General features: G+C 48.5%; 1 long non-coding RNA gene across 1 annotated transcript; it reads left to right on the plus strand.

The window, feature by feature from the left end:
- The first annotated feature begins 13,119 nt into the window (after nt 1-13,119).
- On the plus strand, nt 13,120-16,562 carry LOC118671293. Its single transcript, XR_004972723.1, has 3 exons — nt 13,120-13,159; nt 15,475-15,600; nt 16,394-16,562. It is a non-coding gene; the product is annotated as an uncharacterized LOC118671293 (long non-coding RNA).
- The last annotated feature ends 2,318 nt before the right edge of the window (nt 16,563-18,880 follow it).

The following is an 18,880-nucleotide window of genomic DNA, read 5'->3' on the forward strand; positions in this document are numbered from 1 at the left end:
AATCCAAAGGCAACAAAATCTCAGACATATGCCGAAGCAATTTCTTCACTGATACAGCTCCTAGGGCACTTGAAACTAAAGAGAAAATGAACAAATGGGACTACATCAAAATAAAAAGCTTCTGCACAGCAAAAGAAACCATCAACAAAACAACGAGAAAACCCACTGTGTGGGAAAACATATTTGCCAATGTCATATCCGATAAGGGCCTAATCTCCAAAATTTATAGGGAACTCATACAACTTAACAAAAGGAAGATAAACAATCCAATCAAAAAATGGGCAAAGGACCTAAATAGACACCTTTCAAAAGAGGACATTCAGAAAGCCAAGAGACATATGAAAACATGCTCAAAGTCACTAATCATCCGAGAGATGCAAATCAAAACAACAATGACGTACCATCTCACAGCTGTCATAATGGCTATCATCAACAAATCAACAAACGACAAGTGCTGGAGAGGATGTGGAGAAAAAGGAACACTTGTGCACTGCTGGTGGGAATGCAGACTGGTGCAGCCACTATGGAAGACAGTATGGAGTTTCCTTAAAAAACTGAAAATGGAACTCCCATTTGACCCTGTGATCCCACTTCTAGGAATATATCCCAAGAAACCAGAAACACCAATCAGAAAGGATATATGCACCCCTATGTTCATAGCAGCACAATTCACCATAGCTAAGATCTGGAAACAGCCTAAGTGCCCATCAGTAGATGAATGGATCAGAAAACTGTGGTACATCTACACGATGGAATACTATGCTGCTCTAAAAAGGAAGGAACTCTTACCATTTGCAACGTCATGGATGGAACTGGAGAGCATTATGCTAAGTGAAATAAGCCAGTCAATGAAGGAAAAATACCACATGATCTCACTCATTCATGGATAATAGGGACCATTATAAACTTTTGAACAATAATAGATACAGAGGCAGAGCTGCCTCAAACAGATTGTCAAACTGCAGCAGGAAGGCCGGGGAGGGTTGCGGGGCAGGAGGTAGGGGGGTAAGAGATCAACTAAAGGACTTGTATGCATGCATAGAAGTATAACCAGTGGACATAAGACATGGGGGGATAGGGGAGGCTAGGGGACTGTCTAGGGCGGGGGGATAAAATGGACACATATGTAATACCCTTTGTAATACTTTAAGCAATAAAAAAAAAAAAAAAAAAAAAAAAAAAAAAGAACACCTATGAGAGCCCTGGACAGGTGGCTCAATGATCAGTGTCATCCCAATGCTCCATGTTAGCAGGTTTGATCCTCAGGCAGGAGACCTACAAGAATCAACCAATGAGCCCTGACCGGTTTGGCTCAGTGGATAGAGCATCGGCCTGCAGACTCAAGGGTCCCGGGTTCGATTCTGGTCAAGTGCATGTAACTTGGTTGCGGGCGCGTCCCCGGTGGGGAGTGTTCAGGAGGCAGCTGATGGATGTTTCTCTCTCATCGATGTTTCTAACTCTCTATCGCTCTCCCTTCCTCTCTGTAAAAATCAATAAAATATATTTAAAAAAAAAAGAATCAACCAATGAATGCATAAATAAGTGGAACAAGTCGACATTTCTGTCTATCTCTCAAATTAATTTTTTAAAAATTTTAAAAAGAACACATATTAGAATAGGACATACACAGGCCCGGCGATAAAAGGAGACCTGGCCAGGTTCATCCCACAGTGGGTGTAATAGGTCCACTTATTCACCTGGTGATTATTTCCCTGGTCCCGAATCCATAACGGGAATGGAGTATAGTACTTAACAGCTAGCAGAACTCTCACATTCAGTTTTCTAAAATACGAGCCGTTAGAGTAAGGAGTGAGAAGTGGAGACGGCCCCCTACCCTTGCCTAGATAGTACATCAGAAGGAATAACCCATGCGAGGTAGAATGATAGTGATTATAGACCACGAAGGAGGCAGGAGTGGTGGTCCCTGTGATGTCTCCATTTAACTCATCAGTCTGGCCCTTGACAACAACCAGATAATGGTGGACATAACAAAGCAGTAGCCCCAGGTGGCCCCAGTTTAACTGCTGTGCCAGATGATGTGACCGTTTTCCTAAAACAGATCCACATACCCCTGACATTTAGGATGTGGCTATTCATTTGGTGAAGAAAAAAGAATCTTACAAAAGCACACTTCCACTTCCTCTCTCTGACTTTGAATACTGTTGTTATGTATACATTGCATTTTAGTTGGCATTTCCATGTTTGTTAATGAAAGTGAGTGTTCTTTTCACATGCTTATTAGTCATTTGGGTTTTCTCTACGATGAAGTTCCTATTCAAAGCATTTTGCTCATTTTCTCTTGGACTGTTTTTTAGCTGCTTTGTGCCTTTTGTCACTTATATGTACTACAAATAGCTCCTCACATTCTGTGACCTGCCATTTGGTTCTCTTTATTGTATCTTTTCATGAACAAAAATTCTTAATTTTAATATAATGAAATGTATCATTTTTAATAATAGGTGTTTTTTGGTCTCCTATTTAGTAAGAAATCTTTTCTAACTTGAGGTTATGGTGTATTTTTTTTTTAAATATATTTTATTGATTTTTTACAGAGAGGAATGGAGAGAGATAGAGAGTTAGAAACATCGACGAGAGAGAAACATCGATCAGCTGCCTCCCGCACATCCCCTACTGGGAATATGCCCGCAACCCAGGCACATGCCCTTGACCGGAATCGAACCTGGGACCCTTCAGTCCGCAGGCCGACGCTCTATCCACTGAGCCAAACCGGTTTCGGCTATGGTGTATTTTTTTATGTTACCGTACAAGAGTTTTATACTGTCATTTTACTTTAAAGCCTATAATTCACTTGAACTAAATTTTGTGTATGGCACAGGATGGGTGTCCAAGTTCATTTTGATCCAACACCATTTGTTTGTTTTTTTAACGGCCTCTTCCCACTGCTTTGAAGTGCCACCTCTCTCGCATCAAGTATCCATACAAGTGTGGGTCTGTTTCTCAGCTCTATATTTTGCTCCAGTGTCTCTTGGTTTTAATGTCTAAATCATTAAAACTTTATAATGTCTTGGTGACCGGGAAGGCAAGTCCTCCCATCTTATCTTCTTCACGAGTGGCTTGTTTCTTCTTGGCCCCCTGCATTTCTACAATAATGTTAAAATTAACTTTACAAATGCAACAAAACCCAATTAAACGTAGTAAGATTTGTATGGGAATGATGATTGCATTGAATTTAGAGCTCAGTTTGGATGAAATTGACATCTTTATAATCCAGAGTCTTCCAATCTGTCAGTACAGTACATATATCTCTCTTTTAATTTACCCCGTGTTTCAAATTTATCAAAATTATATCAGTTTCTCCAAAGAAGTCTTATTCATATTTTGTTAGATGCATTCTAGGTTATTGATATGTTTTGTGCTATTTTAAAAGGTACCTTGTTAAAAATTTATTTTGTAACTGTTGCTGATATAGATAAGCAATTGATTGCTTCTTGTGTTAAAATTTATATAACATAAAATTTGCCATCTTAACCGTTTTTAAGTGTACAATTCAGTGGCATTCATTACAATCACAATGCTGCACAGCCATCACCACTGTCCATTTCCAAAACATTTTCATCCCCTTCATTATACTGTTATGAATATTTGTGTACCAGTATCTGTTTAAATCTATGTTTTCAATTCTCTTGAGCTGCTGTGTCACATGGTAATTCTTTGCTTAACATTTTAAGGAACGTAAAACTGTTGATACAGTGGCTGAACCATTTTGCGTTCTCATCAGTAATGTACGGGTGTTCCAGTTTCTCCACAGCCTCTTCGACACTTGCTATTTTGTGTGTGTGTTTTTTTATGCTAGCCATGCTAATACATGCAAAGGGTTTCTCTTTGAGGTTTTGATTTGCATTTTCCTAATGACTAATGGTGAGCATTTTCATGTATTTATTGGCCATTTGTATATCTTCTTTGGAGAAATGTCTATTCAAGTCCTTTGACCATTTTTCAAGTGGATTGTTTGTCTTTGTGCAATTAACCTTTAAGTTGATTTTGCGAATGCATTCAACACTTCTATAAATGGAAATAATTTATCTATAGCTTCTTTTGGATTTTCTTGCTACACAATTAGTTCATTTGTTTCTTCCTCACCAAATCAAGCATCCTTGTCCTGTGTCTGATCTCAGAAGGAAAAACTTCAATATTAAGTGTGATGTTTGCTGGAGGTTTTTTATAGATATCCCTTATCAGGTTATAGAAGTTCTCGTCTATTCTTAGTTTGCTCAAAGTGTACATTATTAACAATGGTAAATTTTATCAAATGCTTTTTCTGTTTTTGAGATCAATATATGGTTTTTATTTTTACTCATGTTCACGTGGATGATTACATGAATCGATTTTTCTAATGTTATCAAACTTCATTTCTGAATAACTCAGTTGGGTCATGATGTAGTACCTTTTTTATATGTTACTGGTTTCAGTTTGCTAATGTTTTGTTTATTTAGGATTTTAAAATTTATGTTCATGAGTGAGATGGATCTGTTATTTTCTGTTCTTGTACTATCCATGCCAGGTTTTGGTATAAGATTATGTTGTTGGGAGAGGAAGAGGGACATATATAATACTTTTAACAATAAAGATTAACAAAATATTATGTTTTTAAACACGTTAAGGAGTATCCTCCCTTTTTCTTTTTTTTTAAATTGTTTTATTGCTTTAAGTATTACAAAGAGTATTACATATGTCTCCTTTTTTCCCCCCGCCCTTAACAATCCCCCGGCCTCCCCTACCCCCCAGTGTCTTATGTCCATTGGTTATGCTTATAAGCATGCATATAAGTCCTTCAGTTGATCTCTTACCCCCCCTCCCGCCCCTCAACCCTCCCTGCTTTCCCGCTGTAGTTTGACAGTCTGTTCGAGGCCTCCCTTTTTCTATATCTTGGAATAATTTGTGAATGTTTGGAATATGTGATTAAATTTAATGATGAAGCTATATGGTCATGGAACTTACTTTGTAGGAATATCTTTGACTACTGATTCAATTTCTTTTATTGTAGATGATTCAGGTATTCTATTTATTTTTTATTTCTATGTCTTTATTTTGACTATCTATTTGTTCCTTCATTTTGAAAAATCAACATAATAAAGTACAATTCACACACAATAAATGCATCCATGTTCATTGTACAGGTCAAGGAATTTTGACAAATGTATCCACACACAATCAAGATAGGGAATGTTTCCATCACCAACAGAGTCCTTTGTGCCTCTTCCCAGTCAATCTCCAGCCCCACCTCTGACTCCAGGCAACCATATGCTAGTATCTACTTTCTGTCACTGTAGACCAGTCTTTTTAAGAATTTCATCTAAATGGAATCATATAGGCTGTACTATGATGCCTGTCTTATTTCATTGTAAAGGTTGCCAAAACACACGATTGGGTTGTGGGTTCAATTCCCTGTAGGGGGCATGCAGGAGGCAGCCGATCCATGTTGCACTCTCATATAGATGCTTCTCTCTCTCTCTCTCTCATCAATTTTTAAAATTTCCCATAAACATTTTCATTCAATGTTTTTGTGGACATATACTTAATTTTCCGTTGGGTAAATATCTAAGAATGAATGAATGAATCATAGTATAAGTATATGCTTAACTTTTTAAGAAACTGCCTCTTCTCCAAAGTGCTTGTACCATTTGTTCAATGTACAAATGTGTCAGATTTCCAGTGCTCCATCTCCTTCCCAACACTTGGTATGTTCAGTCTTTTTGCATTTTAGCCATGTAATGGGTATGTGATGATATCTCACTGTGAACTAATAATGTTGACCTTTTTCCTGAGCTTGTTAACCACTTGTACATTTTCTTCTGTGAAGTGGTGTTCAAGGCTTTTGGCAAATTTTTTATTGAGTTGTTTGTCTTTTTCTTCATTGAGTTGCAGGAGTTCTTTATATATTCTAGATACAAGTCTTTTATTAAATACTAGACGCCCATTGCACAAAGAGATTTGTGCAATAGGCCTTCCCTTCCCCTGGCTGCTGGCACCGGTTTTCCTCCGGCACCCGGGACCCAGGCCTTCGCTGCTCCAGCCAGAGCCTTCAGTCTTCACTCCGCCGCTTCACGCATATGTACGCAAATTAACCACCATCTTTGTTGGGTTAATTTGCATACTCTCCTGATTGGCTGGTGAACATAGCAGAGGGATGGTCAATTTACATGTTTGTCTATTATTAGGTAAGATAACAAAATAAGACATTTTTGGATTATATGCATTGCAAACTTTTTCTCCCAAACTGTGACTTGCCATAAGGAACAAGGTACTGGATTTTGTTGTTTTCCAAAATGCTGGACTTTGTTCTAACAGGCCATTAGTCAACTTATTCATAATAAACAATTCATTTGAGGTTTATTTTTCTTAGGTGTCAGGAAAGGTCTAAATTTGCCTTTACCCTAAGGCTAAAAAAGCCCTACTACTAACATGTTACTTTCTGAGGTCTCTACTGAGTGCCCTGGGTATTTTTTGGGTGGTGTTAATCCTCACCTGAGGACAATTTTCCACTGATATTTAGAGAAAGTGGAAGGGAGAAGGGAGGGGAGAGAGAAAGAGAGTGAGAGGAAAGAGAGAGAAAGATCAATGTGACATATCGATTGGTTGCCTCCCACATGTGCCCAACCAGGGTCAGGGGTCAAACCTACAACCCAGGCATGTGCCCCTGGCCAGGAATCGAAACCAAAACCCTTTGGTGCACAGGCAACGCTCTAACCACTGAGCAACTCAGGCCCAGGGCAAGCCATAGGTATTTTCAACAAAGATTGTCCACTCTGGGTGGTCAAAGCTTGGCTGTATACTAGCCTTCTGTAAGCTCTTGGAACTGTTTAGTTTACAGAACACCACTGACTCAGATGTGTGGAGCTTCACCTTCTCGTGCATGGCTTAGTATTAAACAAGTCTCAGGGACACTTTGATACATATTTCTGGAGCTCTTTTTCTACTTGGTATTCCACTTCGCTTTGGCCATTGGGAGCTGCATGTGATGTATTTCCTCATCTTCTTACTTTTGCCTTTTAGTTTGCACACATTCAGCAAACATTTATCGAGAACCTGCTGTGTGCCATGTCCTGTGCAAATCATACAAGAACTGCACGCATATGCATATTTATAGACTACGAGGTTAGTCTGTCAGTGGAGGGAATGAGGAGAAAAAACGAAACTCAAAATTATAGAGTTTATGGGATTGGGACATTAGCATTTGAATATAAGCAAGGAGTGGCAGGTTCTGATTTGGGGTTTTAAAAAGTTGTTGGTTACAGGGAAGTGAATGGATGGCTCCTTGGTGACTGGCCAGATAAGGTGGAAGGTTTTCAGTCACTCCCAGGTTTATGGCTTGAGCAATGGGTGGACCGGGGTGTCACTGGCTGAGATAAGAGCACCTTGGAAGAGGGCCAAGTTACAAGAGTCTGCAGAGTGGAGAGAGAAGATAGCTCAGAAAAGACAAACTTAGGGGAGCACCAACATGGCCCGAAGCGATAGGAGAAAGATGAGCCAGCCAAGAAGATAGAAGAGAAACCATTAGAGAGTTAGGAGGGGAACTGAGAGCAGACATTTCCAAGAAGGGAGAGGCTGCTGCCTGTGCGAAATCCAACAGAGAAGCCCAGCTGAGGGGCTGGGGAGTGTCCGATAGATTTGGCAACGAATACGCTATTAGTGGAAGGGGAGGTAGGGGGAAAGCCAGGCTGCCCTGAGTAGCGGAGGGAATGGGAGGGAGAAAGAGGAGAGAGCACTATTCATTGAGGAGCTGAGCTGCGGGGAGAGCAGAGCGATTGCTAGAGGTTTAGGGAAGGCTGGTTATTTTAACGGGACAGGCTCGTGCTCATCAGAGCAGTAGGGAAAGAGCGAGAAGAGGGAGAGAGTTTGGGGAGGACTGAAGGAGGAAGAGCGGAAGGGGTGTATGGTGTTGGTGGGGGCAGGGTGCTCGAGAGAGGTAGGCGTCACACTGAACAGCCTGGGCCCCCTGGAGGACGGGTGGTGTCACTACAGGCAAGTTTACAGGAGTTGGGGGAGGAGAGGTGATTTATTAACATTTTCAGTCCAAGGGCCTTTCCTGATAGAGAAAAACCCTCTCCTACCTGAAGTTGGTTTCATGTTCAGTTTATTAAGCTTCTGAATCTATTGAATAAGTGCTATTACTTTAAAGAATCAACATCTCTCTGATATTCACCCAAGTGTGGACCAAAGGGGCCACATGCTGACCTGACAAGCTCAGGGGAGGCCTGCATGGCGGTCTTGCAAACTCAGAGACCTAAAGTCACCACAAAGGATGGTCTGAAATGAAGCTTTAACTGAAAGCAGTTATGGTGGGTAGTTACATCCTAGGCCGGGATCTACACTGACAAGGTCAACCTTTACCTTAACTGAACCTAGCTGTCTTTTTGCATCTATGATAACATACCCTTGAAATGTCCGGGTAACTTGCAACTTCCCTTTTTCTGGAGCCCTTAGGGCACAACCAAAAGTGCTGGGCGCCAGGGCAGATACCACAGATTCCTTCATTATCATGTTAATTGTTCCCGCAACCACCTAAGTATGTGTCCGTCCTTTTACTTTTTATCCAATCCCAGGGGTTCCCCTCCCCCCTCCTTTGCTTTATCCCACCTCCTTAATCTATCACCAATGAATTTCATGTAACCCACCTACGTCCCTCCTTTGATTGCAAGGTCTAAATACAAATGTTTTTATTGATTTTCAGAGAGAAAAAAGGAGAGAGAGAGACAGAAACATCAGTAATGATCCCACAACCCAGACGGGGAATCGAACCTCGACCTCCTGGTTCATAGGTCAACACTCAACCACTGAGCCACACCAGCTGGGCAGAAGCTACTATTATTGTCACCTGGTTCCTATTTTACCTCCAAGGAGACTGAAGCCCAGAGAGGTGAAGGGCCTGGCCCAAGGCCACACTCAGTCACCTGGGCCACGAAGACTCTACCACAGATAAGCACTGCAATGAAAATGGCTGATTCTGCCCTAACCGGTTTGGCTCCGTGGATAGAGCATCGGCCTGCAGCCTCAAGGGTCCCAGGCTCGATTCCAGCCAAGGGCATGTACCTGGGTTGCGGGCACATCCTCAGTAGGGGGTGTGCAGGAGGCAGCTGATCGATGTTTCTCTCTCATCGATGTTTCTAACTCTCTATCCCTCTCCCTTCCTCTGTAAAAAAATCAATAAAATATATTTTAAAAAAAAAGAAAATGGCTGATTCTTCTGAACACTTTAAACACCTCAAGCAATTGGCAAAACATACACAAGTAAAATTATTTCTGAATGTATTGGTCTGGTTATTAGGCAAACGGGGGCTTCTTTGCAATGAGGAGAGAGAACTTAAAGCCACCATGTAGAAGTATCTCTCCTGTCTCTGCTATTGTTTTTTAAATATATATATTTTATTGATTTCAGAGAGGAAGGGAGAGGGAGAGAGAGAGAGAGAGAGAGAGAGAGAGAGAGAAACATCAACGATGAGAGAGAATCATTGATTGGCTGCCTCCTGCACGCCCCACACTGGGGACTGAGCCCGCAACCTGGGCATGTGCCCTTGACTGGAATCGAACCTGGGACCCTTCAGTCCAGAGGCCGATGCTCTATCCACTGAGCCAAACTGGCAGGGCAAGGATGTCTACTTCTCATTCGGAGGCCTGCCCATGGTCAGAAGCATCTGTGACCCTGGGCATCCTGCTGTGTCTCCTGCTGCTTTTCATGCCTGTCTAATTGCAGGTTTGCCCAATTGTCCTTCTCCTCCTGATGCTCAGACAGGAGCCCTGCCCTGACCTCTCTGAAAGGCTTTTTGCTACCGCAGGACACAGACGCCACTATCATCCTGGGAGTCTTAATTCCTGTGGGTGGAGTTGTTTCTACTTGGAAATAAGTGCGCTTATTTCCCCAAAGTGCCACATGTGATCCAGCTGAGAGTCCCGGGTGTGAGGACGCGCTCACGGTGAGGCCACGCAAGGTTTGGGGTTTGCTGCGCCAATAGGCAGAAGGATGAGGGGCCTATATGTGACAGGTCCCGGCAATCCTTCTTGGCATCCGCCCTCCAGGCCTCTCCGTCCAAGATGGAGGAGGGATGACAGGATCCACCAAGCTGCCGGCTCCATCCTTCACGCACCCACCTGCTGCAGCACTTTGAGTGCTTCTGTTCACCTTTTTGCTGAGTCACGGGAGGGATCCCCGCTCACCCTGGGGTTTATTGGCCAAAATGATTGTGACTTGGTGCAGGAGGCCCCCGGGGGTCGTGGGCTGCCTTTCTCTGCACAGTCCCAGAGCCCCAGTGTTTACTCTCCCAGACTGGGAGGCTGCAGGCCCCTCCGCCTGGGTTTCAGGCTTCTGTATCCCCAGCCACCTAGCACAGCGCCGGCTGACACATTAGTGGGTGCAAAATAAATGCTGTGGACGTGCTTGAATGGATGCATGAGCTAACTCCCCCATCTTCTCAAAGTTGAGCCTTAGGAAACCCCATTTCCTCCCGTAACCCAAAAGATATCAGACCCAGTATTTTTTTTTCTTTTCTTTTCTGCAAAGTGAGATGGGTTAATGTTGTCTCCTCCCACACCTCCCAGCTGACAGCACTGGAACCTGAGATAGGGGCCTGGGCCCTGCAGAAACCACTCCCTGCTCCCCACCCCACCCCACAGGGCCCCTTCTGCACCACTGGCCAGGCACCAATTGAATGAACCAGTCCTGGGGCCGAGCTGAGGCTCCGGGGCCTGATTGGCTGCACCAGGTCTATTCAAAAGGAAACAAGGAGTGGTCAGAGAACCTGGACCTGGGGAGTCCTTTCCCTCCCCCAGGCTCTTGGAGAGACAGCTGAGTTACTGAGCTGAGTCAGCTGGAGTCTGGTTGGCCTCCCCCTCAGGGAGCAGAGGCACATGGGAGGGACAGAGGTCTCCTCAGACCTCAGCTTTCCTGCTGGGATTGGGTGTGAGCAGCTCAAGGTCCCCAACTGGGATAGTCCACAGAAGAGGGGAAGCTCAGGGGTTTGGGGCCCCAGAGGCCTTGCTCCTTCCCTTCCCCATCAGCCAGGCCTTTGGGCCGATACCCCCACCTGTTGGGAGCATCAGAACCTCAGAGCCCAGCATATGGAGGACGCCCCTCAAGAGACCGCGTGCTGATTGGGGTTTTCTCCTCACTGTGGCAATGGCCACTATTTACCAAACTTTACTATGTGCCTGGAGCTGGGCTAAGGGCTTCCTGCACAATATCTCATTCCACAGCAGCACCTCTCCGAGGACGGATGTTATGGATGAAGAATCTGCGACTTTAAAGACGTCAGGGAACTTACTCAAGGTCACACAGCCAGCACGAGGCCAGACCCAATTGGTTTGATTCCAAAGCCATTAGCTTAACCACAGCTCTCCTTCACACACACACACACACACACACACACACACACACACACTCACACTCACAGTCACACACACACACACTCACTCACAGTGCACAGTGGGGAGCACACCCATAGGCCCAGGCCCCGGGGACAGACCCTGCCATCAGCTGTCAGCCAGAGGCCACAAACATCTGGCTCAGCAGATAGGAGGGACGGAGCTGTTCCCATCCCTCAAGTCAGGCCTGGCCCTTTCCTGGGGGAACCATCTGTACCCTCCGTCAGGAGGGATGGAGAGAGAAGGGGGGGGGGGGCTGTAAAGGGAGGCCCAGACAACAGGGAGACCCACCTTCCCTGAGAGGAGTCAGAGAGAAATCTCAGGGGATGCAGGAGAGAGGCAAGCCCGGGGCAAGACAAAGGGAGGAGGGAAGCAGATCATCCCCGTCCCTGGGGCACACACACCAGCCGCTGTCTGGCTACAGGGACACACCAGGCTCCAATGCCCTTGCCCCCTCCCCTCCTCCTTCTCCCCCTTAAATCACTGCCCAGGCCCAGCCCGGGGAGCTGGTGCTCCAGTCCATTGTAGGTAACTCTCCAGCAACACAGGTTTGAGCTACATGGACCCACTTACACACGGATTTTTTCCAGTAAATATATATTGGGCCGTCCAGCCATCTGTATCCTTGGGTTTTGCATCTGCTGATTCAACTCACTGGGGAAAACTGTATTTTGGATCCCCAACTGGGAATCTGTGGATGCGGAGGGGATCTGTGGACGTGCTTGAATGGATCATGAGCTAACTCCCCCATCTTCTGCAAAGTGAGATGGGTTAATGTGGTTTCCTCCCACACCTCCCAGCACAGAATGCATTGTTCTGTGTTATTTTATATAAGGGACTTGAGCATCCACGGATTTTGGTATCTGAGAGGGGCCTGGAACGAATCCCTGTTGATACTGAGGGACAACCATAGTTCCGTTTGAGGAGCCAAAAGTCACACAAAGATTTCTGACTGTGTGGGGCTCAGAGCCCCTAAGCCCCGCATTTCCCACGGGTCCCCTGTCTTTCTGTGAAGGTGTGATGTGGAGTCACGGCTGCAGTGGTACATATTTCATCAGCACTTAGTGGCTTTAAATAAAGTGCACAAGAGAGGGTGGCTGGGGGAGATGCCTCCTTAAGCTGGGGTTCCCCTCATACAGGGCCTGTTGCCAGGAGGTCCAGAGGGCACCCTTCTAGACACAACCTACACCCCCACCATGGCTCCTGGCATCGTGGCCCTCCCAGCCCAGAGGAACTGCCTGGGGCTGACCCGCACTCAGCCCCCAGCCAGAGCGATCGCTCCAGGGTTCAAAGGGTCAGGCATGGAAGGGAGGGAAGGGACACAGCCAGCTTCCAGGGGTGGCTGACAGCTTGGCCAATCCAAGGTCAGCCCCTGCTGTGCCTAGTTCTAGCTCCTACTGGGTGCAGGCTCACCCTGAAAGCAGAGGGTGCTGGGGTCAGAGATGGGGCCTCGGGAAGGGAGGAATATGTGGTGGAGGAGGACCTGGAGAAGAGAGGAGAGGAGGGGAAGGGAGGGGACAGAAAGAGAGGAGAGGAGAGGGGAGGGGAGGGGAGGGGAAGGGAGGGGAGGGGAGGGAAGAGGAAGGGAGGGAAGAGGAGAGGAGGGGACAGAAGAGGAGAGGAGAGGAGAGGGGAGGGGAGGGGAGGGGAGGGGACAGAAGGAGAGGAGAGGAGAGGAGAGGGGAGGGGAGGAGAGGGAAGAGGAAGGGAGGGAAGAGGAGAGGAGGGAACAGAAGAGGAGAGGTGAGGAGAGGAGGGGAGAGGAGGGAACAGAAGAGGAGAGGTGAGGAGAGGAGAGGAGAGGAGAGGAGGGGAGAGGAGGGAACAGAAGAGGAGAGGTGAGGAGAGGAGGGGAGAGGAGGGAACAGAAGAGGAGAGGTGAGGAGAGGAGAGGAGAGGAGAGGAGGGGAGAGGAGGGAACAGAAGAGGAGAGGTGAGGAGAGGAGGGGAGAGGAGGGAACAGAAGAGGAGAGGTGAGGAGAGGAGAGGAGAGGAAAGGAGGGGAGAGGAGGGAACAGAAGAGGAGAGGTGAGGAGAGGAGGGGAGAGGAGGGAACAGAAGAGGAGAGGTGAGGAGAGGAGGGGAGAGGAGGGAACAGAAGAGGAGAGGTGAGGAGAGAAGAGGAGAGGAGAGGAGGGGAGAGGAGGGAACAGAAGAGGAGGGGACAGGAGAGGAGAGGGGAGGGGAGGGGAGGGGAGAGGAGGGGAGAGGAGGGAACAGAAGAGGAGAGGTGAGGAGAGGAGAGGAGAGGGGAGGAGAGGAGAGGAGAGCTGGGTGGCTGGACTAGAGAAGGGACTGGGCTCAATTTCAAACATTTAACCAGGTGAAGGCAGAGCAGGGACACTAGGACCAGTAGGTCAGGGCCTGGGATCAAGTTCACAGCCAGGAGGCCAGGACGAGGGGTTGGCAGAAACTAGGTCAGAAGGAGGAATTTGGACTTTACCTAGAGGCGGCCAGGAGCAGCTGGGGGTGGGGTGGGGAGTGCAGGATCAGTGGGCTCCTGGCCCAGGAGCATGGTTCCCTCCGTGCCCTACCGGCTGTGGGACATGGGACTCTCACCACGGGTCCTCCCCCCCCCCCCCACAGAGGCCCCGGTGTGGGTCCTCGTCCTGCAGCCCCACCCACCAGGGTTCACCTCTCCACCCCCGAAGGTTCTCTCCCTCCCCACGGGTCCTTTCAGGGGGCAGGCCTGAGCAGCAGCGGGCACTGAGTGGTGGGGAACACGGGGCCGTCCCAGCCTGTCCATCCCAGGCCCCCGGCCTCTGGCGGGCAGCGGGCTGTGGCTCTCCAGTCGGCTGCAGCCCGCCTGAGCCCCAGCCCAGAGTCCCACGTGGGCCTGGCTGCCTCAGACCAATTTGACCTCCAACTGTCACTGACCCGGGAAGAGCCATTTCCTGGAAAGTTTTCCCTCCCTGCCCCCACCCTAAGCTTTGCACCCTGGCTGCTCGCAGGGGAATCCTGTCCCAGCTGCCCTGCTTATGCGTTGCCTGACCTCTGGGCGGTCACATCATGTATGGTGTCCCCCTTTCTTCCAGTTTTGTGAGGATTAACCAAGAGCAGCCTGTAAGCAAAGACAGTTTACCTTATTGCGGGTGGTCTCTGTGCCTGTTGATTAAGCCTTTTGGTATGGATGAGGAAGCAGAGGGTCAGAGGTGGCCAGTTAATGGGGAAGAGATGAGGCCGAGATTTCAGCCTCCTGCCCTGGGCAGGGCTCCTTCCAAGACTAAACTCTTCCTCCCTTGGAAACCTTGCTCTCTCTGGAGACTTGTGAGCTGCCCTCTCCACCTGTGTGGCGTATTTTATCCCCTAGCTAGACAGTGGGATTAGTGATGGATGAGATAGAACCAAAAAGGGTGGACAGACGGAGGCAGGGCTGGGCTGAAAACTGAAAGGGACCTCAGGGGTTAGCACTGCAGGCTACAGGGAGAATGCAGTCGAATGCTCTACACCAGAGGATTCCACCTGTGTTTCAAAACACCTCCTCCTTGAAGCCTTCCCTGACTGCTTCATTCTCTTGTGGGAGAACTCCTGGGGCCTGAGAAGCTGCAGCTTAGCCTGGGCTAGCTGCGTGTTCCCTGACCATCTCTTCATCATCTAGTCATTACCAGAGAGTTTTCCCATGTATTAGCTCATTTAGTCCTTCTAACAGCTTTGAGTTTACGACCACGGATCTAAGGTTCAGGGAAGTTTGTCTGTCTTGCTCACAGAGCATTGGCTGAAACTCAAGGTCAGGCTACCTGGTTCCAAATCACACACAGTCTGTCCACTAGGGCGCTTCTCCAGAGGTTGGGTGGGGCTGCCTCTGGGCACTTAAATTCAAACTCCAAGGTTCCTGGCAGCGAAGGTAAAAAGGAAAACCTGATGAGGTAGGGAGTCCTCCCTCGTCTGAAACAAAGAACCTATCCGTTCACCCGAAGCTCCAGACTTCATCCTAGTGCTTAATTCCAGGAGGAATTCATTTCATGGATTCTACGTAACATCTTTACCTAATGGTTTGCAGAAAGGTTACGGAAACTTGTCCAAAACAGCCCTTCCTTACGTTGATCCCATTAGAAGCTAAAGGCTAACGTATGTGAAAACCTGAGGTGAATTTCCCAGGGCAATGGCAGTAATAAATCCGGGGGATCGTTTCCTGGCTTTACCTTGATCTATGGAGGAGCAGAGAGACCAGAAGAGCCAGCATGTGAGGGGACAAGAGTGGAAAGAGCATCGGTGCCACGCAGAGTAAGGATTGAATGTTGGCCCTACTGCCCACTGTGCGACCTTAGGGGAGTTACTTAACCTCTCTGAGCCTCATTTTCCCAACCTGCAAAATGGGAATGAGAATGCATCCCTCAAGTCATTCTTATGGGGGATCATTCAGCCATTCATTTAGTAAAAATTAAAAGCCTGCCTTGTGCCAGGTACTGTGGAAGGCGCTGGAGACACAGTGATGGACAAGGCTAGCAAAGAGCTTGCCCTTGTGGAGTTTACATTTAGTGGAGAAAGATCATAATAAATAAACAAACAAACAAACAGGAAACTACCTTTTGGGAGGAAGAAGAGGATTGGTGCTATGATTCTGGCTGAGATGACGGGGCGTCCCCTCATTTCCATTCTCCTCTTCTTCCTCTGTACTAGAACTCTGGACGCATGGCTTCCCAGAATAAAGACTACATTTCCCAGGCTCCCTTGAAGCTAAGTGTAGCCATGTGACTAAGTTCTGACTAATAGGATAGACACGGAGGCAACCTTTGAGAAATATTTTTTTTAAAAAAAATTCTTTATTGTTTAAAGTATTGCATATAGTTTTACATATGTCTCCTTTTTCTCCCGTCGACCTCTCCCGGGCCACCCCCACCCCGGCACAGGCCCCACCCCCTAATGTCTGTGTCCATTGCTTATGCTCACATGCATGCATGCAAGTCCTCCGGTTGGTCTCTTACCCCCGCGCCCTCCCCTGCCTTTGAGAAATATTCTTAGAGAGAGAGGGCACATCTTTTTTAACCCTTTCTCCTTCCTGCTGACTGGAACGCAGAGGTGACGGCTGAAGCTCAAGCAGCCATACTGGACCATGAAGAGGCAGCCACCTGCTAAGCACACCCCACGATGGAGGGTCCTGGGTAGGGCCCCTGACACTGCAGCGGACCATTGCCAGCCTGGGGCCTCCTCTCTCCAGGCTTCTCCACCAAAGAGAAATAAACTTCGGTCCTAAGGTGTGGGGTTTTCTCACACACATTCCTCCCTGATTTCCCAGTGACAGAGTGGCTGGGGTTATTTCTAAATGGACGGTCAAAGGAGGCGTTTTTTTTTTTTCTGGGATAACACTTTCCCTGAGGCTGGACAGGGAGAATGAGCCAGCTGGGGGAACTGGGAGGAGCACCTAGGAAGGGTGGGGAGAGACAAGCAGGAATGGCACTGGTGGAACAGAAGGCGGGAGGTAAGCAGAGGGCAGGAGTGACCCAGAACAGGGGGCGGGTGTCACTCCACATGTGGGGGAGTCAAGGAGGATTTGTACAGGGCAGTGATGTCTTCTGACTTCTGTTTCTAAAAGATCACTCTGAGCCCAGCCCGTGTGGCTCGGCGGTTGGGCGTCGACCTATGAACCTGGAGGTCGCGGTTCGAGTCCCGGTCAGGCATATGCCTGGGTTGTGGGCTTGATCCCCAGTGTGGGGCATGCAGGAGGCAGCCGACCAATAATTCTCTCTCTCCCTCTCCCTTCCTCTAGGGCAGTGGTTCTCAATCTTGGCTGCACATTAGAATCACCTGGGAATCTTTTTAAAATCCTGATTTCTGGGCCTTACCCTCCGGAAATTCTGTTTCTTTATTAGTAAGGTTGTGGCCCCACCCCATAACAAAGGAACAGAATTTCCGGAGGATGAGGCCCAGAAATCAGGATTTTAAAAAGATTCCCAGGTGATTCTAATGTGCAGCCAATGTTGAGAACCACTGCTCTAGGGGGTCCCAGTGAAGCCAGCTGTCACAGGCCCACACTGCTCCACCTGACACCTCATGGCCAAGCCCATTGCAAGGGACAGCTCACCTAATCGCCATGAAACCCCCCTCTCCCACCTGGAGTCTCAGGCTCTTCTTCAGGCCAAGAGAGAGAAAGCAGCCGCACCTTCTAAGGCCCATGCCAAGTCTCCACTTGCCACCGAGGGCTGCCTGCACCCCAGGATGATCCAAGATGGGAAAGCCTCCTCCCTTCAGGAGAACTCACTCCCTATTGGCTCCCTGCCCACAGTGCCTCCCTGTGGGGTCTAGAATATCATCATATGTGGCTGCAACCAAATCACTGTTCGGGGTGGGTTTCTGCCAGCCCAGCCTGGGGGCCCACCCTGGACTTACCTCATCCCATTTGGCCTTGGTTCCCCAACGTCTGTGAGCACAGACTTGGACCAACATACCCATGGACCTTGAGGAGGGTCCCGTAGGCTCCTCGCTTAGTGCTTCAGGCAATGGCAGGATAGGGTGGCAAGAGGGACTCTCAGGGGAGGGGATGACAGAGCGTGAGGCCCTGGGGGGCCAATGAGGATACACTCTCAGGGTCGGTCCCCGCTGAATTCCCTGAATGTCAGGCTTTCTGACCGTCTCCATCCTCCCCAGGGACATGGCTAAGGGGAGGCAAGCCTCTCTCATCTCATTTCTCCAGCGCCCAGGCCTATGCCAGGCACCTGGGGCCTTCAGATGAACTGAACTGACCCAACTCCAAACTGGAATAAAATGAGTGAGAGGGGCCATGGCTTCTTCCTGGAGAAGCACAAACACGCAACATGTGCTGTTGGGCAGATTGGGGAAAACATCCTCAGCCAGTCAGGGCAACAAGAATGACCCAGAGCACACGGCGTGAGTAGAAAGGACCAGATGTCAGCCTGCTCTGCTCTGCTTGCGCGTCCGGTGGGCTGCGGGCGTGGTGCCTGCAGAACAGCTGGGCAGATTCTGCTCTAATCCAGATGTTCCATTTGTCGCCCCCACCCCCACCCCCAAGGGCCAGCTGCCCCTCCTTTCTGGGACCTGGAAGAGGTGCTCATTGCTGCCTCCTGCACTCAGCTCTCCCTCCGCTCCTGGGCCAGGCAGAGGGGCAGTGCGCCTGGGCCTTCTGGGCTCTGGTGGGAAGGCAGGGCTGCCACTTGGCATTCGCTGCCAAAGGCCACAGGAAGCGGCCCAGCCCCCTCTGAGCCACCAGGCCGGAGAGTGAGCACCAACCGGGAGTAGGGGGAGCATCCCTCGGCCCCTTTGGGCAGGGCCTCTCTGTTCCTGGCCGGTGTGACTGCAGGGAGCACAGTGCTTCGCAGGAGGCAGAACGAAGCCCCGAGTTGCGAGCTCCAGCTCAGGCTCCACCAGCCCAGGGGCCTGGGGCCAGTCGCCTACCCCTCCGCGCTGTGCGTCCTCACCTGTGAGAGGGAAATAGTAATAAACAGCGCCTTTCTCGGAGACGCTTGAGAACTCCGGGCTAGTACCCGTCACTTTTTTCACTGGGAAGCCACCTTGCCTCTCTGTGGTGTTAGTGTCCTCTGTGAAATGG

Source organism: Myotis myotis, unplaced genomic scaffold (genome assembly GCF_014108235.1).
Source record: "Myotis myotis isolate mMyoMyo1 unplaced genomic scaffold, mMyoMyo1.p scaffold_m19_p_17, whole genome shotgun sequence".
NCBI lineage: Eukaryota > Metazoa > Chordata > Mammalia > Chiroptera > Vespertilionidae > Myotis > Myotis myotis.